The following is a 23,854-nucleotide window of genomic DNA, read 5'->3' as shown; positions in this document are numbered from 1 at the left end:
AAGCAAAGAAGTAGGAAAGTTGCTTCCCTTGCTCCCCCAAAAGAAAGCTGTGTGCATGTTTGTTTCAGTAAAATTTTTTAAAAGATAATTTTAAAATTTATTCTCTATCTGAAGATAGTGTATGCAAAGAAGAAAACAATAGTAGGGTAGATTTGTAAAACTCAATCAATTTTTCTGAGCTAATGTTTTTGTCCAGCTTTCCATAAACTATAGGTGGTGATCTGGGGTGTGGATTATAGTCATCCTGGGATTCCTGCATGCTTATTGACACATCAGTCAAACAGATGGTAGGCCCAAAACTCAAATGATTAGTCACTTACTTGTAATGTTTCCAGGACAGTCTGATGCAGGATGGGAAAGAATGAGACAGGTTTGCCTCTTATTAAAATATTTTACTCTTTACAGTTAATAACATGATAAATTTTTGGTTGACAGGGGAAGAACAGGGAGCTACATTAATTAAGTGCTTTCTAGATGCCTTGCTCTATCCTCAGCACTTTATTCGTGTAACAAATCCATTATCTTCATTTTAAAGATGTAGAAATAGGCTTGAAATGATGAGTAACTTGCCCAACTAGTTAAGTAGCATTGGGGGATTTGTATAATGTCTGATCCAGAAAGTACCTCCTCACACTGATGGGAATCAAAAGTATGGCCATTACTGACTGAAAAGCTTTTGGGATAGATTTTTTATTTCTATCTGTATTTGCTGAGCAAGAAGTTTACAAGGAAATCTAAGCCCCTATGCTGATAATTTTGGGGACCTGAAATAAATCAGTATTAACGATTGTAAGTCATTTAATAAACAGATGGAAGAGAAGAAAATCATTTTATTCTTAGATAAATCCTGTGCTTTTTATTCTTAGATAAATGCTCCTTTTCGAGATTTAGACTTGGATATACCCAGGCACAGAATGAGTGATTAATAAATTTATATCAAGTAAATAAGTAAAGGAATCAAGAATAACTGAGGAATGTGGAATGAGAATGAGGCCTGGCTAGTTAGTAGCATTAATCTGAATGAATCAACTTCTCTGTGTCTTTATTCTTTTATAAAATTATCTCAGCTTATCTTATAAAATAAGTATAATGCTCAGGATTGATGAGAAAGTCCAGTGGGTCATGGGTTCACGATAATAGAAGGTATCCTAAGCCAGCCAACAAAAATTTCTATAAAGACAATTCTTAGAAGACTGAAGGCACAAAGGAACAGGATTTAAGGAAGAAAAAGAACAACTGTGGCAGAGAAATACACTGTCACAGACCTTTCCAAAATAGAAAGAAGTGTCACTGAAATGGTTTTTCGGATTCAAAACCAAAAACAGCCTCTGGAGGATACAGGAAATTGGGCATGGATACAAAGGCATCTTCACTTTAGATTTAGGTGGAACAGAAAAAAAGACGTAAAGGAAAGGGCAGGAGAGAAATCTGAACAGAGACCATGAGCAGAAAAGTCGGCCCCACCTGTGGACCTAGAGATAGCTGTGGCCTCTGGGCAAAGCTGTGGATGAGGGAGAAACAGAATCTCCAGGGGCACTCAATCAAGACCAAAAGAGACAAGAAGCAAAGGAAGGGACAAACTCAACCAGCACTACAGGAAACTCAGTCTGGGTTACAAAGGACAAAGAGAAAGAACCCGAGTCCTGTCTGGATGCTCCTTAGTAAACTGAAAGCGGTAGCCAGGTCATCCCCAACCCATTCATACCAGCTGGAGGTTGTGTGCCCCGGAACCTTGGGCCACGCTGAGCAGAAGTGCTCCAGTGGGAACAGGAATAGGAAAGGGCCAGGTGGGGCGGAAGTGCTTCAGTGGGAACAGAAATAGGGAATGGCCAGGTAAGGCGGAAGTGCTCCTGTGAGACCTGAGACGGGGATGGTGGGGGTTCCAGGGTGGTTGAAGGTGGCTGAGAAATTCCCACGGCTTAAGGCTGCGTGGGGTGTGGGAGCAGAGAAAACTGAAAGGACTGGAGGGGAGGACACTTGGGTCATGGACGCTCATACCTGAGTGAGGTGAAAGGCCTCTTGGAGCAGAACAAGTTCCCTATTCGGAGCAACAAATGTTAGAAGCAATAAAAGGAATTGTTTTGCTGCTGCTTTCTGCCAGCTTTAAAAGGAGGAACGTTTTGAGTTGTGAAAACAATGCAAAAGGGGAGGGAAGGCGGTGCCAGTAATCATAAAATGGCTTCCCTGGGTGGTTTTTGAGATTGGCTGGCTGTGCCGTGGAAAAGTATGGTTTGGCAAAGCAAATAAAGGGGGAAATCGACACAGGCTGTATTTCTTGCGGACATAAGAATGGAATTACAAGTCAAACTGCAGTGATTTGTAAACTCTGGTGCCTGAAAACTATGTGGAACTGATTACAGTTTACTAACCTTGGATAACATTCCTGTTTTCCAACTGACCAAGACCAAGCTGGCTGCAGATGATGAATGGCTGGGTTTTCTTCTTGTTTTTACACTCATTGACCCATGTGGCAATGTGGAGAAAGATTTCCTTCCACACTTTTTGAAAAGGATAATCATTTTGCCATTTTATTTTGGACAATTTCAAACTTATAACAAGGCAGAGAAAATGCTATAATCAACTCCAACACAATCATCATCCAATTTCAGAAGCTATCAACTCTTGGCCCATCTTATTTAACATCTACCTCTTGCCCTAATCTCCTCCACAGGTATCTTTGAAGTAAATTTCTTAATATCACCTCATTTTATCTGTAAATGTTTTATTAATGACTAGAATTATGAAGGTTCATTTAAAACATGCATTAATTGATGTTGAATTATATTCTTTTTTGTTGCTTTTTCAGGAACACTTAAATAAGGACCTAACCTGGGAGGAAATCAGGTTGCCCTTGGAGGGAAGTAAGTCTGGTTTCCTGTTACCGCTCCCTCTTTCCCTGGTATAGTGTGGTACATACTGCATATTTACAGAATGGTCTTAAGAGAAAGAGAATGTAGGGCTAATATCTCATTTACCTCGCTGAGTGAGTCATTTATTAAGAATTTTTTTTTCTTGTGTCTTCATTCACTTATAGGACCTGGTTTCTCTAATTCACTGTGACTCAGTTCCTTAGGAATTTCTCTTTCTTTTTTTGTAATTATTTCAGACCAGTATTCATTGAGCCTGACAATGCTCAGATTGGAGATGTGCCACAGTTCTTGCTTTTGTGGAATTCAACAGTCTGTGGGGCTAGGAGTGCAGTATGATCCAGGGAGTCAGTGATGTATAGAAGGACTGTAAGAGTACACAGGAGGGGCCTCTAACTCATCAAACTCAGTTGTGGGTTGGCAGGAAAGAAAGAGAAAGCTCATTGGAGACCTGAAGGACAAGGAAGCTGGCCAAGTACAGGGGTAGGAGGTAAGATTAAAAGGAGAGGGGTGGCAAAGTGACAAAGGTCTGAAACTGAACAAGCCTGCCATGTGATTACTCTTCACTGGGGTGTAGATTCAGGCTGATTGAAAAATGAGGCTGGAGCAGCCCACACCAGATGGAAAAGAGCCCTCCCTACAAGCTAGGTCAAAATGTTTAGAGTTGGTCTCAGAGTGATGGGGACTGATATCAGGCCATGCCCTCAGGGATCTTAAGGGGGAAAAAAAAGCATATTTAGAAGTGAGACAGAATTGAGATGCCATATCTGAAATGTTTCCTCACAGATGCAGCTTCTGGCTTATCCAAATTCTCTCTCCTTTGCCTACCTTTTGACTGTCATTTGCATAGTACCTTGCACTTAACCCTGAGGGTACAATGGACTTACCTGGAGAGCTTTTGAAAAATACTGACGCTGGGGGCCCACTCCCAGTTATTCTGATGTAGTTGGGTGGGAGCGAGGCCTAGGAATCTGTTTTTTTTAAAGTTTGCCAAGTAAGTCTCAATTAAGTTGAGAACCAGTAAAAATGAGGTTGAGCAGAGAGAGGAAAGAAGAGCAAGTTAATGTTATTAGCCTGAAATGCTTTCTGTTAGTCATGTTCTCACTTTCCACTGTCACAGCACACCCTTAAAAATCAACCACACTTTTAGAAATGAAAGATCCCCAGGATGACCTACTTTGGCCTCCTGTTTAAAAACGTATAAGCAGAGTCCCAAATATATGGCCCTCAAGGATCTATAGCTGGGCTGACACAGAGCTACTTCAAACCTCTCTGTGCTGCCCCTAGTGCAATATGGGGAGAACTGTCACATTGAAGCCCTTGGAGGACAATTGCTCTAATGCTGGTTACTGCTTGGTGAATAGTATCCTGTACCAAAGAGGGACCTGGCTTTCTTATGGGCTTTATATCATTTAACTTCTACAATGATCCTCTGAAATGGCTTACTCTTCTCATCTCATAGACAAGGAAACAAGCCCAAATGGCTAAGTCACTTGGCCAAAGGATATAGCTTTTAAATGATGGAGCCTGGGTGCCCACCCAGGTCTAAATCTAAAGTTTGCTTTCCTGACCACTAACTATACTGCTTTTTCATTTGTATTTAAAACAAAAAAAGACTGAACATGTTCCCTTGGGAAATGTTTCATTGTTTTAGTTTGATAGAACTCAATGTCCCAATAGCTAACGTTATTTGGTTATTATCAATTTTGTAGGTAAACAAATGTGCTTGATAACTGGCATTCAAAAAGTGGAGGCTCTGGGACTTCATTTAGGATGTCTTCTTACATCCTAAACCCAATCAAACCAAAGCAAACCAAAATGAAGCACCCCAAGACTTCTGAGGTTGCTTTGAGCACAGCAAAGGAGTGTCAGAACAGAGGGAGCGTGGGGACTCGGGGAAATGGAAACTGGTCCTGGGAGAAGCAGTACACATCTGCCTCCACGCACCTTATACATTATTTGTTGTTTCCTCACATTTAATCTGGTCACACTCCTATGGGATTTGTGACTGCAAAGGAAATTCAACGTGGACTTCAACCCTATTGAGGCCACCTTCTGTGTCCAGGCTCCACATACCCACTCCTTCCTAGGCTGCTGCTGCATGGTGAACACCCTGTCAGGTCCTGGCCATGCCGGTCACATGACACCAGGCTCTGTTTTACCTAGAGGCAAGCTGGATAATCCGTTCAGCCCTCCACAGCTGCTCCACGAAGGATAATTACAGAGGGAGCACTCCTGCTGCAGGATGAACTTGCCCAGGGAGGGTGGAGTTGATCCCTGGGGAATGAAGTGAAAAGCCCGACCAAGGGATAAAGAGGATGAGAAAAGGGCAGGGCACTAGTTGCTGGGCCTTTTTACCCATGTAGTTCTCCTTTGCCAAAAAAATACCTTTTATTCCTCTACCTCTGGGTTTCCAACCCACAGAAAAATATGGTTTGGATTTAAGGAAAAGATTTCATTTAGTTTCTGTTTCAGATTTATTTGGCTGGCAAAGAGATTCAGCGGCCACTTCTAAATGACCTCTTTGGCATTTGGAGATATTTTTAAATTATAAAAGTGATACCTACTCATTGTTGAAAATTGTTAAAGTATATATGGTGAAAAGCAGCAAAATAGTAAAGCAATCTGCCATGAGCTCACCATTTGGGAGGGCATTTAAAAATCCGATTTAAAGAGTATTTTTCTATTGAATTACTTTGTTTTCACAAACTTGACTCTGATTTTTTGTTTGTTTTTTAAGTATTCTAACTTGGATTCCCAATCAAGTTTCTGACCTCAGAGTTGAGGACATAGTTGAAACATAAAGTGGATGGCAAACAGAGTAGAAGTCTGGGTGGAGGTGTGTATGCTTGTGTGTGCTTGCACAATTGTGTGTGGGTGGGTGTGTGTGCATGCCTGGGAACCTGAGGCCTAGGGAGAGCTATGACTACAGGGTGAATCTGCCCTCAGGACAGCAGGGAAGGAAGGAGACATGAATAAAAGAGACAGTGTTGCAAAAAAAAGATACCTTCTTCTCTTTTCTGCTCAGATGGAGAGGAAGAAAACAAAGAGGAAGGAAAGGCAGAGAAATCCTAGATTAATATCTGATACTTTTTGAAACATGAGGTTCAAGACTGAATTCTTCCTATTTTTTTCTAAACCTATTTATGAATTTATTTTTAAATATTTATAATAAAAAGATTTCTTTTAAGAAGGGGACTACTTTGCTGGGTATTATTGCAATGTGAAAAAAATTACAATTTACTGTTTTAGAAGTCTGAGGGATCACAAACAGCATTTAATTTGCTTGAAGTCTTATAACTGAAAAAATTCTAGGAATAGCTCTTTAGAGTTTCCAGACTTGGTAAATTTCATGATCACAGATAAAAATCACTTCAGAGCTTGTTATAGAAATGGATAGAAGTAATTTAAGGGACGGGAGAAAATAATTTTTAAGTAAAAACAAAACAAATCTTTACCTACTTATGGGGAAGTAATGTTCCTAGTACCTGTTCCCTGAGGCAGCATCATTTTCTTAAATGATATATAGAACCAAAGAAAGTAGGGAAGCCAGGAAATGCAAGTTTAAATTATATAAGAAAAACTCTGGGTATAATAACAACGCAGGAATTCAGCATCATTGAGATTTCATCCTGATGGCGGTACTGACAGCTCAGGGGCAGCTCAATGCCCTGAGGGCATTGCTTGCTCTCTAGGAATTTTAGGAGTTCTCTTCATGACTCTTGGGCTAGAAAATTTTAAAAAATTAAAAGAGGGGTACATTGACTGTTTACTAAAAAAAAAAATGTATAATGATCTTGAGTTTTTTGAAAAAAATCACTAGAATTTACATAAGCAGTCCTCTTTTTTGCTACATTTATTGAACACCCATCATGTACCCAGTGCTCTGTGGGCCTCTTGAATGGAGCATGGTACAGTCTGAGTGGGTGCTGGGGAGGGACAGAGGTGAGAGATCCAGCCAAGGTGGGTGGGAAGGCTGCCCACAGAAAATGAGGTATCATTGGGAATAAGCAGAATGGGCGAAAGGGCTTGGAGAAAAAATTTGAGACTAAGGGCTCGGCTTGAGTGCAGCCACAGAATTCAGGAAGAACACAGTGGGTGAGGTATCGATACAGCAAGCGAAGGACATTTCTTTTCCTGTGTTAACCTTCCTGTGTCAACCTAAGGCCGTGGTGCACAGTTGCTCACAAGAGAGCTACTGGTGGCACATTCAGTCATGTCTTAGCAGCCCCTAGAAAATTCGGCTGTGACTCAGACCTGGGTTTGAAACCTGGCTTTAGCATCTTTGAGACCACATCTGTTTGAGTTTTGGTTTCTTTATCTGTGAAATGGGACAATACCCACCTCAAAGAATTCTTATGAGGAACAAATGGATATCCGATAAGACCTGCATTGGCCAGTATTTACTGAGGGGTAGGCATGGTTCTGGGTCTGTGGAACCCTGAGGTGGTACTGTGGTCCCCGTTTTACAGGTGAGGATGCTGTAGCCAGCTAATAAACAAGGATGCCAGAACTCCCATCAGGCAGTTGGGATGTGTAGTCCGGCTTGAACCTACTCCTCTCAGGCCAAGGGACCCTCTACCCCTCTGTAAAGCACCTGGCATGGGCTCACGACATTCTGGCAGATGTTCCTTCTTTTTGAGGAGATTAAGAGTTATGCCCCCAAACAGAATTATGACTCTATAAAATACCACTGAATTGAAAGAAAACTTTTAAGATCACATAGGCTCTCTCTATGGTTTGAACAAGTATCTGTTTTAAAATGATTTCTAGGGCAAATAGCTATTTTTCTAAAATCTGTCCAGAATCAGATATAACTTTCCTGGAAGCCCAACTGTCCCCCCCCCCCCAGTGAACACGGTTTCTGTTTAGGTTTTCTCTTGCTTTTTATTTGGTCAGGCAAGCATGAACATAAGTACACAAGCCTGCCCCCACAGCCACCCCTCCCTCCTCTCAACAGTCTGTTCTACATTTGGGAGATATTTTTTGACATACTCCTTAGTCATTTGTCTACATTTAAAACTCTAGAATATGTTTCCCACTTTATAATAATAATTACCATTCACTAAAAAATACTATAATAGCTAACATTTATTGAAAGTTTGGATTATCTGCTTAAGTCTGCACAACCGTTCTAGCAAGCATGTACAAGTAATATGTTAGTTATATTAAGGAGGAAACCGAGGCACAGAGCCATCATGTCACTCGCTGATGAGTGCTGAGCTATGTGGTCTACTTTCCCTGATGAGGGAGGGCCAGCTCGTCCATGATGCTGTCCTTCTCTCCCCTACCCCCACCACCCAGAAAACCTTAGGCATACTAAAATTTTGGGCTGGGGATGCATCTCAGCGGAAGAGAGCTTGCCTAGCATGTGTGAGGCCCAAGGTTCAATCACCAGCACTGTCAACAAATGAAAACAAAACCAAACTTGGGCATATGATGCTGTCTGCGACTCTGAATGTCCATCTGTCCTAGAACACCAGTGTCCTCTGCTCTGGCACCTCCTGCCAATCTTTCTTCATCTTGCAGTTGTGCTCTAGGTTTCTTGTGACATAAGTTTCTTGTGACAGGACAAACTCTTCTGCAAGCGTTCCCAAGGAATGTCAGCTATCTATGAAGTCTGTCCCTAGTCCTGGGCTTTTCGATATTGGCAACCATATGTAATGGACCAATGCCTTCCTGTGAGTTGAAACATTCTTGACTCTTCCATCCATGTCATCAGTATCTCTAACAGATGGGGCTGACTCTGGGCCCATCCCCCTGGGATTGCTGTTGTCCAGGTGGCCTACTCTGTACTGTTCTCTGTGGTCATCAATGAGGACAGGACAGGAATGGAGTTTGCCCCCACTCATTGGTGTTGAGTGGGGGCAAACTCCATTTTTTTGAATATGGAGTTTTGGAATATGTCACACTCATCCCTCTAAATACAAAGCATCATAGCAATTACATGAGAGGACGATGGCCAAGCCAGCTATTTCTATTCCATGTGAACAGTTTTCCCACTTGCAATCGTGCCAACAAAACAGCAGCTTATAATGAAAGCATGTAAATCTTTTGCTGAGTATGTATAAGAAAAAAAACCACAGGCTTCACAGTATTTAATAAAAAGAACAAATATATAGTTTACCTAGAGACCAGGTAAATGCTTTTGAACACTTTTCAGCTGTATGGACAAAAACGATTGAATCTACCTCTGTACCTTCTTCTCACTCCTCTCTTTACTCTCTCTCTCTCTCTCTCTCTCTCTCTCTCAAGCACACACACACACACATACACACACACACACCTGCATTACTGACATCATTCAAGGGTCTTACACAGCAATTGAGTCTCATTTAAATATTCAGAGTATCAAAAGGTGATCAGATGAATGAAGATGATATGTCCTATTGTTGTGTGACTTCACAGTGAGGAGGAAGTTTTCAAACACATTCAGAATCTAGGCTGACTTTACAATGACAAAGCCAAGGGGAGGAGATTTAGCCCCAGGACTGTGAGTGTCTAAAAAAACCTCCTCCTTCAAAGAAGAGATGAAAGCTGAAATTAGGACAAGAGTCCTCCTCACACAGCTTCCAAAGTATAGAAACATGTTAAAGAAGGTAAATGGATGGAGTTAGAGAAGATAATGCTAAATGAAGTTAGCCAATCCCAAAAAAACAAGTGCCAAATGTTTTCTCTGATATAAGGAAGCTGATTCATAGTAGGATAGGGAGAGGGAGCATGGGAGGAATAGAAGAACTCTAGATAGGGCAGAGCGGTGGGAGGGGAAGGGAGGGGGCATGGGGTTATTAATGATGGTGGAATGTGATGATCATTACTATCCAAAGTACAGGTATGAAGACACGAATTGGTGTGAGTATACTATGTATATAACCAGAGATATGAAAAGTTGTGCTCTATGTGTTAATAAGAATTGTAATGCATTCCACTGTTATATATAAATAATAAAAAAGGAATATCTCAAATACCCACATCACCCAATGTTCTCTTTTTAAAGGCCTAATTGCTTCTTCATATCATGATGGATCCATGAGATATTTTTTAAAAGCAATTAGACATTTAAATAGATGGATCATGATCCATTCTAAGAAGCTTAAGATTTTTAATTTATGTTTCATGGTTACTTAAAGAGTCACCAAGTCAAAATGACATGTGAAAAAATATAAGTTTATATCAGCTCACAATTCAAAGACAACACTGGCTGTTGTGTGTGGTTGGGAAATACCCAAGGAGGCCGCTGACAGCATTCTGCCCTTGGCGGTCCCACAGCCAACAATGTTCAGTCTGTGGGTGTGTGTCTTGAGCAATTGTCCACACCCTGCTGGGCTCAAGCTTGGTTGATCATATTTCCAGAATTTACCATAGGCAACAAGCCAGTCTGTAGGCACACTGGACAGTAGGTATATCTATAGATACTCCTCCCCATCCCTTCCAAAAAAAGACAGAACCATGCTCTAACCTGAAAATTATCTATAGAAGAAGATTGCTGCCTAATAGGAACTTCTCATTTTTTTTCTTTCTTTTAAGGTGATCATATATAGAAGTTGAAAAGCTTGAGTAGTCATTTGATAACATTGCTTCCCGTAGCTTGCTGTTCTTCTAACTTCACTCAGAAGTTTTGGATGAAAAAGAAATACTTTTGCTGTTTTAAAATACTGCATAAAAATTTACACATAGGTTCCTCAAGAGCCTAGAATGCCATGTAATTAAAAATAAAAGCATATTTCTGCTATTCAGCTTTTCCAATCATCAGAGACATCTAGCAGGTGAAGAAAGGAACTTTACCAAATGGTTTCCTTGGTTGTTAAAACCTTTAATCTGATCCATTTTAATACATCCAATAATTAATTCTCTCTCAATCCCTCCTTCATGCCATCTTGTTCCTTCTTCAGGTATCATCTTAATGACATCTTAATGAAGTACTTTCCTTAGGGCCCTTCAATGACAGATCAGTGAGATACCCTTAAAAATCAATCTCTTTCTCTCTTCCTTTCTTTCTCCCTCCCTCCCTCCCTCTCTCTCTCTTTTTCTTTCTTTCTTTCATCTTTTATATTGACTGAGCTACTTTGAGACTAGAAGAGTTTTTATTTTTTAGGTGAGATCTAAAGCCCGCAGGGCTTTCTAAGTTGTTTTTAAGAGATCAATTTTTGAAGGGTGGAGGGGCCTCATGGAGCCTAACGAGGCTGGGTGGGAGTCCTGGAACTCACACAGCTTCAACAAGTTCAGGCGAGCTCAGATTCACCTTTGTTATGAAGCCCTCCCAGCCTGGCAAGGTCTGCCACTGTTTGAAAGCTCCGGTTAACTGTTAGGCATGGTTGCAATTTATCTTCTCAATATGGGGAACACGATAGGAAAAGTTGCATAAGAGCAAAAATAATCATTGGCACTAAAAAAGATAAACAGCAATGTCATTTCTAAGCAACCTGACAACACATGGCATTTAAGCAGCATTGTCCGGGGCAGTGCCATTATCCAGGGACAGTGCCATCTCCATGGACACTGTATTTCATTAGATCCAGACAGTCCACAAATAGCTGATAAAACTGTGGGACTGAAACCTCAGGGTGGTTTTCATCATTTTCTTTTGCCACCCGTTTGGAATTTCTGGAGCCACTGGGATACAATTTTGCATGAAAACACATACCTTGCAAGAGGACATGTAACTTCTCATTCCTGCCACACACCTTCTGATGCCCCCTCCAGGAGCACAGAAGGCATTATTCACTCACTTCAGCTAGCTCCTGGGGACAAGCTTGCCACTTTCTATTCATAGTCATCTTGGGAGTAATCTTTCAGAAGAAGCTGAATACTGATCATTCATCTAATTGAGGCATGCATCCTGCATTTTTGAGAAAAATAAGTGGTATTTTCACAGGTGACTTATGTAACCATAGTGAGCTAACTGTCTGGTAGATGTGGTGGACAGAATTCTTCTACTACCACAACTCAGGTTCCAGTAGAGAGCAATGATGTGTTCACGGGGCCCAAGAGACATTTTTCAGTGTGACTTTAAGAAACTACTCATAGGAGATTTATTTTTAAGTGCTCAATATTTATTTTAATGAATGAATGAATTAATTTATTTTTAAGAGATGGGAGCTCATTGTGTTAGCTAGACTGGCCTGGAACTCCTGGGCTCAAAATGATCCTTCTGCTTCAGCCTTCCAAGTGGCTGGGACTATGGGCATGTGCCACTGAGGCTGGTGAGTTTGCTCAAATTTTAAATGAAAATCATATAAATATGTTTGGTCATGAATAAGTGCTTCTGTTTGGAAATGCTTATTTTTTGCATTGGTTTAATAAAAAAGAAAAAAACTGCTGGGTGCAGTGGTGCACACCTGTAATCTCAGCAGCTCAGGAGGCTGAGGCAGGAGGATCAAGAGTTCAAAGCCAGCCTCAGCAAAAGTGAGGTACTAAGCAACTCAGTGAGACCCTGTCTCTAAATAGAATACAAAATAGGGCTGGGGTTGTGGCTCAGTGGTCGAATGCCTTTGAAGTTCCCTCCACAACCAAAATGCAGTTTGTCTTTTGGAAGTTCATGTAAAATGTTTTAATATTGGTCACTATTTGCTATAAAGAAGCTCCCAAATGAAGTGCTAAATCCCAAATCATGGTTATGTGCCTGACAGAAACTACAGACTTTATTGCACCAAAGTGAGCCCCAGAAAAGAGATGTATGAAATTCACGAGCTGCACTGTATGAAAAGATATTTAAGCATTTCCGCTCCTTTAATGGAACTGTTCTCAAGAACACAATAAACTGGAACGTACTTTTCACATATTAACCTTGCAAGAAATTACCTGAATCTTCTATGAAATACTTCATTAATTTTTCAAACAAATAAATAGACCATAGCATTTTAGTATTATAAAAGTGCTTCCTTGCAGGGTGAGGGGAAAACATGAAAATATGATTTTAGAAAAACAATAAAAATGACCTTGGCCTTGCTCAATGACACTATTCATCACACCAGATCAAAAACAAGTACACTCAATATTATTGTCCTAAGCAACATGAATCATGCCAGAATCAATTAAAAAAAAAAAAAAAAAGCCTTGTTTCCCAGGTTGTCTCCTTCCAAGGCCCCATGGTGCCCACAGCGGCCTGTTGATACCTTAACCCCTCTCTGTACTACTCTGCAGATTGGGTGATGCATGTGAATTGCTCGATGCTTCCTGTCAGACACAGATCAAGTAAGCAGCAGGTGGAACCCAGGACCCTGCATTTTCCCAAGCTCCCTGAGGCAACACCAATGGGGAGGGGGATTAGGAGGAGGTATCAACTGAGGAGAGCAGGGGTCACCCTTCTGTCAGTCTGGCTCATCATTATTTTCCTTCAGGGTAATGAGGCTAGAAAATCTCTTTCTAGTATGTGTCTTGAAGGATAAAAAGGATGTAAATCTTGGCTGCCTAGATTGAAGGAGGCCAGTTGTCAAGTCCTAGGGTCACCCACGCACCTAATGAGTCACAATATTTGACCTTTATTACATAGCAGCGCCCGGAAGGCAGAGTTGCCCCAAGTCAGAGAGAGAAATATAGAGCAAAACTTTTTCAGTGTTCAGTTGCTATTTATCAAGCACTTGGGCACAGCGTGCAAGACCGTACAGGGGGTCTTTTATTTGTTTAAAAACCCAGGGCAAAGCCAGGCTCAGTGGTGCCCACCTGTAATCGCAGGAAGGCCGAGGCAGGAGGATTGCAAGCTTAAAGCCAGCCTCAGCAATGGCACAGGCGCTAAGCCACTCAGTGAGACCCTGTATCTAATTAAAAAATGTAAAATAGGGCTGGGGATGTGGCTCAGTGATCGAGAGCCCCAGAGTTCAATCCCTAGTACCCCAAACCAAACCCAGGGCATGAGTTTAGAAGGTCTATTTTGCAAACGCATTAAAAAAAAAAGAAAGAAAATCTTTCTGGGTTGGCGCGAGCATGCACGTGCATGCCTGTGTTTTGTGTAGAAACAAAACTGCGTTGGAGGGGCAGAATGGAAGGTCCCAGGAGGAAGGAGGTGACTGACACAAGGCTTAGGTACTTCCACCCTGAAGAGCTCCCTCAGGGTCCTAGTGTCCTCCATTCCTTCCAGTGGGCACATTGGGCTGGGGTCAGAGCTGGTCATTGACTGTTTTGCTAACAGTTTCTCTTCACAGTCATAACCAACCAGCCATCAGGCAAGTGGCAAGGTCTTTGGTCCAAGGCCAACTTTGTTCATTGCTGTAGACAGACTTGTACATTGGATGTCCTGAGAAAAAGAACTTTCAGAAACCCACCAGCACCTAGGAACAAGACCCATGTATCCCATTCAAACTTTTAAAAGTCATGATACACAGAGAAAAATCATAGCATGGAACTTATATAACACTGAGTTAGGGAGAGAAGGATGCTCCCGGTGGGAAGTAACCGTCCAAGGAACTCTGCCTACCTTGGTAGGGAAGGGGTGGCAGGTGCCTCAGGGTTGACCGAGAGGCTCTTGATGACTAGGAAATAAGGTAGAGGTCACCTTGAGAATAAAGCAGTTTGAAATACTGTAGATTACCTGCCCTCTTGGCTAAAAGACCACTGTTACAACACACTTCTGAAAGGTGGTGTGATGGTCTATGCTATGGTTTGTCCCCCAAAGCTTCCTGTGATGTGATGTATCTTGGTCTCCAAGGTAACAGTATTGACAGGTGGTGGGACCTTAAAGAGGTGGGATCTAGTGGGAAGTGATTAGTGTCATGGGGCACCAACTTCATGAATGGATTAACTGCCTTCTTGAAGGAATCAGGTTAGGTTCTCCCCAGCCCAGATTAGATCTTGTAGCAGTGAGTTAGGTCTTGCAGGAATGAATCCGTTCTCATGAGAGCAGTTTGTTATAAAGCAAGCCTGGCACTCCTCTGATCTCTCTTGAAATGTGACCTCTCATCTATAAATGTCTACTTCCCCTTCCACTTTTCCAATTGTGCATGATGGCATATAGCCCTCATCAGAAGCTGAGCAGATGCCATCACCATGATCTTAGACCTCAGTACTATGAGATAAATAAATCTTTTCTTTATAAGTTTTCCAACTTCAGGTGTTCTGTTATAGCAACAGAAAACAGACTCATACAGACTATATGACTGAGCATGGAAAGCCTTAAAAATAAAAAATAAAAAAATTCCATGCCCAGGTCCCTACCCCAAACCAATAAAATTATTCTTTGGGAGCAGGGCCAGGTATTTCTTGGTTTTTTGTTTTGTTTATTTTGGGGTTTTTTATTTAATTTTTTTTTTTTTTTTTTTTTTCAGTAGTGGAGATTAAACCCAGGGGTGCTCTAACACTGAGCTACATCCCCTCCCATTTAATTTTTTTTTTAAACTATGAGAGTGGGTCTTGCTAAATAGCTGAGGCTGGTCTTAAACTTCCAATCTTCCTGCCCCAGCGTTTCATGTGGCTTGGATTATAAGTGTGCACCATTGAGCCCAGCCATTCAGGCTTTTTTTTTTCCTAGTGGTACTGGGAATTGAACCCAGGGCCTCATCCATGCTGGGCAAGTGCTCTACCACTGCGAGCTATACCCCTAGCTTCAGGCATTGTTCAATTTTTTTTTTTTTTTATATTGGAGATTTAACCCAGGGTCCTCTACCACTGAGCTACGTCCCTAGTCCTTTTTAATTTTTATTTTGAGACATTTTGAGGGCTCTCTAGGTTGCTAAGCATCTTGCTAAATTGTTGAGGCTGGCCTCAAACTTGTGATCCTCCTTTCTGGGTCTCCATTGTTTTTATTCTTAAGGGGCCCCGTTGATTCTGTTATGCCCTGCAGTTGGGAATAACTGTGACTAGACAGGAGAGAGTAAGGACCTAGAGTCAGAGTGGGGACTGGAATGCTAGCTTTCCCCTGAAGGTTGAGTCACTTCAACTTCTCAGAGTTTCAGTGACTTATCTGAAAAGTGGGGTCAGTGCTGTCCCTACCTCTGACCTAACACGGTTATCATGGTACATAAATGAGGTAATATGTGTAATGAACTCAGCCAAACCTTTGAACTTACTTAATAATTTAAAGAACTTTATTAAATAATTTGCTCTCTGTTGTTGGGAGGATCTGACCACTGAGTACAGTGATTCCCATTCATTCATTTACATATTAAGCAAACCTGTGACTGTCTACTTTGCAGCAGGCACAGTACTAGGTCCCAAGAATGCAAGGATGAAAACTAAGTGAGAGAGAGAGAGCTTTGCAAGGAGGCGGGTTTCTATCTAAGAGGAGGGCAGGTTGCTCACAAGTGAGAAGTTAATAAAAGTTGAGAATAGACCCACCCACGGTTCTTACTGAATTGTTCCTTATTGTGACACCCAGTATTACTCCAAAGTCACTCTCTGCCATTAAGGAACCAGCAGGGGCTCTTGAACAAAGGGCCTGTGGCTGACAGGGTGGCCTTCACCTTCTTCCCATGTCTAACCTGAAAAAGGAGGAATGGGCTTAGGAAGAAGTCAGTGTTGAGATTATTTGCCTCTGTGGGGCTTCTATAAGCCTGTATTTCAATGTCTCTTAATTCAGTATTTTTGTCAAAACCAAACATAACTTCAGTGATCAATAAACGCAAATTGAAAGAAAATGTTAATCAGAGACAGTATTATGGGTAATGCACTAGCAAGGTAATCTAAGAGGATCTGCCCTCCAGCTACCCACACCCAGGGCCAGGAGCCCAGGAGACAGGCTTCCTGTGAGGTTCCCTCCCACTGAGATGAAGGGGGAACAGACCCATTGGCCACCCATCAGCTCACAATGAATAACAGGACTCAGAAGATGGCAGTAATCACAGATCAGGTGTGACTTAGGTCACTGATGTGACAAGAAGCTGCTTCTAAATCTAAAAGGAAAAATAGATTTTGTCTTGAAAATTTACATGAACAAATCAAGATGGCTCTTGGGGAGAAATAACCATGTGGGAATAAAATTAAAGTTTTAGACTTTATAATAGAAAGGGCTAAACAACACGTATCCTGCATAGTTCCCTCCATTTCTTAATCTCACCTGAGACTTAATGAAATACTGCTTATTGATGGTTTGTTTACTGTTTGTCCCCTCTATTGGAAGCTACAAGAGAGGGAGGGTTTTTATCAGCCATTGGGCAATACATAATAAATCTGCTAAATGAATGACAGAACATGACAGGGAGAACTGCAGACACCGTGTGACAGTCTTTCCTCTAAATGACACTCTAGTACAAGACACTAGAAGTCAGATTGCTTAAAAAGTGAGGCCTATTTTGTCCCTGGTGGCAAAGGAAGTTTGCCGAGCTCCCCAGCACTACAGTGAAAGTTAAGAAAAGATAATCTTTTCTGCCTTAAACAGAAAACCCAGTTTCGCTGTTAAAAAAAGAAAAAAAAAATCTTTTGAAGCCAATTTTTTCATTTATTCTTTGCCTATCTACCAGAGGAGCAATTTTGGAAAAGCAATATTGTAAGATGAAAAGAAGAGATGGAGAAGAGGAAAATTTCCCTGTTACCCTAGAGAAGCTCTCCATTTTCCACTTGCCAGGTGTTTTTCCCCCCTTCTCCTTAAATCCCTCTGTAAACTAATTTGCTTTTTCAAAAGAGCAGCCAATCTTCAGATCAGAGCTGTTCATCATTTTATGCATTTCCTTAAGAGTTTTTCCAATAGCAGGAATATTTTCTCCTTTGCATTTGTGTGGGGACTATTACAGCCGTTTGATTTGTACACTTTTTAAAATCCCCAGTAAACTATTCTCTTTAATTTAATATAGACATTGAATTACCAAACATGAGGATCTAAAGGGCAGGTTACCATAAAAAGCTTTCCATTCAATTCCATGCAATAAGTTTGCAAGAAAGTTCAGCAAACTGTTTGGCAAAGTCTAGGCACTTATTGTTTGGGCATTTTTGTTGAGATCCATGAAACATGGGGCTGCGTGTCGACACTGCAGGACCCAGGTCTAGGGACAATGGTGTTAAATCTGGAACCAGGGAGTCATAGAATGCAATGGCACAGGGATCCCTTGTCCTGAAGCAGGATTCCAGGAAGCTCCCTAGGCTGGCTTAGGCCAAATGCATAGAAAACCAAACGACAGAATTCAATTGTATAAGCCAATCCTTTAATATTGCTCTCATCTGATGTTTCTCTCAGTGTAGCTCTACAGAAACAATCCTGTAATGGCTAACACATCCAAGAGTGACGCACGCCAGAAGCCAGATCACTGTTGGCAAGGCACGCACACTTGGCATCTCCACCCCAAAGCTCCGAATACACACACCCCTTGGGTGGCCATGGGTGTCGACTGCAAAGCTGCAACTCTTTTGAGTTTTGCAATTACCTACATACGCCAGTGTGCTTAGTAACTCTGCTGCTATTTCGGAGCAACCAATTTAGCATAATCTACTTATGTGGGAGTTAACTCATGTACTGGGTTTAAAATACACAAAAGCTCTGTCAAGCCATCAGATCTGATGGCTTAGGGACTGGAACAAGATCTCTTTTACCTGTGGGTCATTGATTGACAATGAGCTCTTGTTTTGCTGAGACCCCCACCTTACTGGCACCCCATGGGTCCTGATAATTTGTAGAATCCCACTTCCTGGTTTGAAAATGTCTGAACACTCATCAAGGAAGCTGCTACTAAGATTGGTTTTGTTAGAGGTGATAGTAAAGGATGAAAGAGGCCCAGCTTTGAACTCAGGTATGTGTCTTTCTCTAAAGCAGTTACTGATTTTTTGTATTTTTGGAATGTATTTTTCATATCACACCCTTATGCCAAGACCTCTTAAAGATGAGCTGGGCATGGTGCTGCATGCCTGTAATCCCAGCAACTCAGGAGGCTGAGGTAGGAGGATCCCAAGTTCAAGGCCACCCTCAGCAACTTGTCAAGACCCTGTCTCAAAATAAAAAATAAAAAAGGGCTGGGGGCATAGCTCAGTGGTAAAGCACCCTTGGGTTCAAAATCCCTGGTTCAAAAATTTGTAGGGTCCAAGACAAGATAAGAGTTCACCTCCCTCCCATGTGTCTAGACACCAGCTATGTATTAATCCAACAGACTGTTCAATAAAATACATTCTGTCTTCCTTTTCTCTCCCCACCACTGAGTACTGGGACTTGAACCCAGGGCACTCTGCCACTGAGTCAAATTCCCAGACCTTTTTATTTATTTATTTATTTTTGAGATGACCTCACTAAATTGCCCAGGCTGAACTTGAACTTGCAATCCTCTGGCCTTAACTTCCTGAGTTGGTGGGCTCACAGGCACACACCACCAGGCCTGGCATGTTCTACCTTCTTTATATATCCATTTAAATATTTTTCTTTCTAGTGATACATTTTTTCTGGCTTTTTGAAAACTTGATGTAAAATTATTGCAGATCTGAACAAGGTGTTTCTCTTGAGAATTTCAATTCAAACTGGCCATCAGAATTGGAGACTCAGGATCCTCCGTAAGGGATCAGTGTTTATCGCTGAAATGGGGTGTAAGCCAGCCTTTGTCCTGTGCACACCTTCAAAGAACTAATTTGCATCTTATTCAAACATCGGTGAAGACTGAGTATATCCTGGATGGATTAAATACTTCAGTTGATTTGAAAACATCAGTATCTTTAGCAAAACACATCTGATGGTGGAAGTGAAAAAATGGGAGTGATTAACCTTATTGGGAGACATAAAAATCAGCTGCTTACTGAATCACCACTTGGAGTTTTTTTTTTTTTTTTTTTTAAGTAAACGTGGGCAAACACTAAACTTGGTATAAAAGAAATGACGATGGAAAGGTTTTACCATTTGGTGAAATGGCCATTATGATGCAGCATGAACTATTCATTCAGGAAGAGGCCCATATTCCTTTGCAGAGACCAGCCATCTTGGTGGTGTTCAAAGCCAGATGGTGAACACCAGGACCTCCTAGGAAAATTGCAGAGGTTCCTGTTTTATTGGTCTAGGGCAGAGCCTCAAATGACATTTTAATGCTTCCCAGGTACTTCTGATACTCAGTTGTAGAGGACAGCACACCACTCTTTGGGGACAGTGGTCTGGGATTGTTCAGAGGGCAGGTTAAAAAGAGATAGGACAGAAAATCATCCACAATATCTCAAAAGGGAGTAAAGTTTCCCTGTAGGACCTTGGAACTTATAGAAAGGAACTTGCCTTGTGCTGGGGATATAACCCAGGGCCTTCACACATGCTAGGCAAGCACTTACTTGAACTACCAGCCCCATCCTGTGTTATGGTCAAAGGAGTACTTTTCAAATATAATCCCCCACTGGAGTCTTAGGGAAAAAAACAACAAAAAACAAAAACAGAACTTTCCTCTGGGTTACCCCAAGGAAGAAGCAGGTGAGAGGGCAAGCAGGGCTCTAACTGGGTCAGGCAGGAGAGGTCCTATAAGAAAGGAAGTGCTAGACACTCCCTAGAATCTAGAGAAGCAGAACGGGAATTATTTGTGATTCGGTGGAGCAACCTCACGTCCCAAGATTCAACCCCAAAGGGTTAATACTATGAAAGAGATTTCCCCAGAAATTGGAAGCACACCGACACCTCCAGGACAGCAGGAAGATCTGCTGCTTCTCTGTATCTTTGACTACTCAAATGTGGGTTTGGGCCCAGGAAGTGACTGCTATTTTGAAATAACCATTTAATTACTGACCCCAAAACCCATAAGACCCAAGAAGGGGCAAAGCAACAAACAATGGTCAGTCCAAGCCAGTGTCACCTGACCTAGGCATGAGCAACCCAAACAGAAGTTACCTTGTAAGGCTCCTTTCAAAGCGTCTTGATATAAGCTTAAAAATATCTCTTAAAGAAAAGTATAAGCAAGAGGTGGGGGTATTTAAGAGGAAGGACAAGAGGTGCAGGTGAGGAGTTCCCTGAGAACTTGGTAATCCAGGTGTCAGGCTGTTGCCTGGCCTAGAAAAGGAAGGAATGGGATCTATGTGGAATTTGGAAGGCAGTCTAAAAAGAAACAATTGCCAGGTTTGGCAGAAGATTATACTAGTGTTGGGCAGAAGGCCAAGGCAAGATTTTCATAATCACATTTAATCCTTCCAATAACCTTGCAAGAAGACATATGTGTGCCTATTTTACAAGACAGAAGACAGGCAGTCAGCAATCAAACGTACCTGCCCACCTAACAACTGCTAGGCAAATAGCAAAGTCTGCATCCAAACACAGAATGAACAGATCAAATCAATTTTACTTGGGCTGGGGATGTAGCTCAGTGATAGAGCCCATGCTTAGCATGCATAAGGTCTGGGGCTCCATCCCTAGTGCCCCAGGGGTGGGGGAAAGATTTTTTCAATTGCTCTCATGACAGGAAACACAGGGAAAGTTTGGGAAAGGAAGATGAACCATTCTTTCCTAATTTTGTTGGTGAAAGAGAAATTCAATTTTTGATGTGTATAAGTATTAGGTTGGGGAAAGGGCAGGTTTAATTAGATCCGTAAACATCTATTCATGGTTTAGCACTATCCAATTGAAATGAAAACAAGACACTACAGTTTTATATTTTTTAGTAGCCACATTAAAAAAGTAAAAAGAAATCAAGTGAAATTAATTTTAATAATATACTTTACTCAATAAATTATCATTCTGACATGAAGTCAATAGAATTATTGAGATATTTTATAGAATTTTCTTTCCGGTACTATTTCTTAAAAATCCAGTATGTCTTTTTCACTTAGAAGGCTGACCAGTTTGGACTGGTCACATTTTAAGCCGCATTTGGCCACTACCATAAGGCACTATAGGTTATAGAATAATGAGATCTGAGGAATCTGGTGCATTTGTAGGGTGTGGATAATAAGGGACAAAAATGGACTCTTTTTTGGCAAATCAGACTAAGAAAGAATCCCTAATGGCTGAGCGCTGTGCACAAGCCTATAATTCCAGCAACTAGGGAGGTTAAGACAAAGGATCGAAAGTTCAAAAGCCAGCCTCAGCAATTTAGCAAGAGCCTGAGCAACTTAGCAAGACCCTGTATCAAAGTGAAACAGAAAGGGCTGGGTATATGACTCAGTGGTAAAGCACCCCTGTGTTTGATTTCCCTGGTACAGGGTGGTGGTGAGAGAGAGAGGGAGAAGACTCGTCAAGTGAGACACAATTTGAGGTCTTTATCTAAAACATGCAGCATCAAAATGATAAAAGTGGCAAATTATTTGAAAGACGAGAGCTGAAGGAAAAGAGTCTTTAATGCTTTATCTTCTACCTCTGCTAAGAGGCTAGGTGAGACCAGGGTGCTGCACAAAGAGCCAAATCCCATGGGATATTAGTCAGGGAACGAGACTCACCCAGCTGCAATGAGCAGCTAGAAGAAAACCAGCTGCCTAAGGCATGGAGAAATGGCATACTATGGGGTGAGTATCCCTAACCCCCAAATTCAAATTCTGAAATGCTCCAAAATCCAAAACCTTTGGAGTGCCAACCTGATACCACAAATGGAAAATTCCACTCTATAAAAGTTTATTTCATGCACAAAATTATTAAAAATATTGTGCAGAACTATCTTCAGCCTACATATGTAGGTGTATATAAAATATAAATGAAATTTGTATTTAGAGTTGGGTGTCATCCCCAAAAGATCTTATTACTTACATGCAAATATCCATGCCCCCCATCCAAAATCTGAAGCATCCCTGATCCCAGGCCCTTCAGACAAGGTATCCTGCACCCGTATTAACTTCCCTCCTATATCAGAAGTTTAAAAGGCAAACTGAGGCAAAAGGTTATAGACCAGTGAATTTCATACCAGTGAGGATTGATTATTTGACGCTCATGCACATTTTATGGCTTGCTCCTGGAATTAACTCTCCTCTGAAGGGCCAACAGTGATTTCCTGTTGTTGACACTTATATTAGCAAAAGTTAGCAGGAATGGAAAAATGCATTTTTTTAAAGAACACTGTTTATATAATAATACTCTTAAAAATAGCCATTATTATAACATGATTTTGTAGCATCTACTTAGGGAAGGTAGAGACTCAATACTAATAGTTATTTTTTTATTTTAAAATAGTTTTGTGGATGATTGAATAGAAATCGATTTTTTAACAACATTTCATTTTGATTAGGGAAAGTAAATCTGGAAATCAAAAAAAATTTCATCTTTCTTTTTTACTTTTCTAAAATATCAGTTGTCAGAGATTTAAAAAACTAGAAAACAAAACAGCAGTCTTCATGCCATTTTCAGGATGATATTGAGTTTTATTCAGCACTATCTACTTAGGCTATAAGCTAGCAGGTATGGGTCACTTTATGTGACAGTCTTTAAAAATGCAAACTGGTAGGCTGGGGATGTGGCTCAAGTGGTAGCACGCTCACCTGGCATGCGCGGGGCGCTGGGTTCAATCCTCAGCACCACATAAAAATAAAGATGTTGTGTCCACCGAAAACTAAAAAATAAATATTAAAAAATTCTCTCTCTCTCTTTAAAAAAAAAATGCAAACTGGTGCCCACTGGAAGCCCAGGTAGTGCATCACAATTCCAAGGAACAGAAGAAAGTAGAGAAACACCCTTTCTCCTGACATTGGCCCACATGAGCTCATACCTCCTCCCTCAGCTGCCAGCTAAGCTGGTAAAGATAAATTCCCATGTAGGATCTGGGCAGAGCCAGTGGCTGGGTGGGGAATGTCCCAGGGTGCAAAGGAAATTACTTCCTTAGAACTCCTTTAGAAAGGGGTGGGTGAGGATAATCATAAATGTACACTACCTATTTGTAAACTATTTTCCCTCTTGGTACTATTTATATGCCTTGAGCTGTATGCTCCCTCCACCCCTGACTTTTAACAAGACTATCTTGGCTTCCTGGGCTTTTGCATACTATTCTAAATATGGTGCTGATGAGAAGCTGATAAGAAACTGATAAGAGTGTCTCAGGTTTTTTTCCCTAGTTCACAAAGTGATAGGCCAAGTGACCTCTCTAATTAGAATAAATTAAAAACAGATTGTCAGAATTTTTAAGAATATATATTTTAGAAGAAGAAGAGGACAGGAAAAAAAAAGGAGGTGGGGTGGGGGAAAATCATCGTCCCTTTTGTAT

General features: G+C 41.2%; 1 protein-coding gene across 4 annotated transcripts in view; it reads right to left on the bottom strand.

The window, feature by feature from the left end:
• The window catches only part of Kctd1 (potassium channel tetramerization domain containing 1), a 187,232-nt gene that overhangs the window by 22,479 nt on the left and 140,899 nt on the right, over positions 1-23,854 (bottom strand). The window lies entirely within an intron of this gene.

This window comes from Callospermophilus lateralis, chromosome 17 (assembly GCF_048772815.1).
Source record: "Callospermophilus lateralis isolate mCalLat2 chromosome 17, mCalLat2.hap1, whole genome shotgun sequence".
NCBI classification, from domain to species: Eukaryota; Metazoa; Chordata; class Mammalia; order Rodentia; family Sciuridae; genus Callospermophilus; species Callospermophilus lateralis.
Note: the sequence above shows the minus strand (reverse complement) of the source record. Positions and strands in the feature narration are given on the sequence as shown.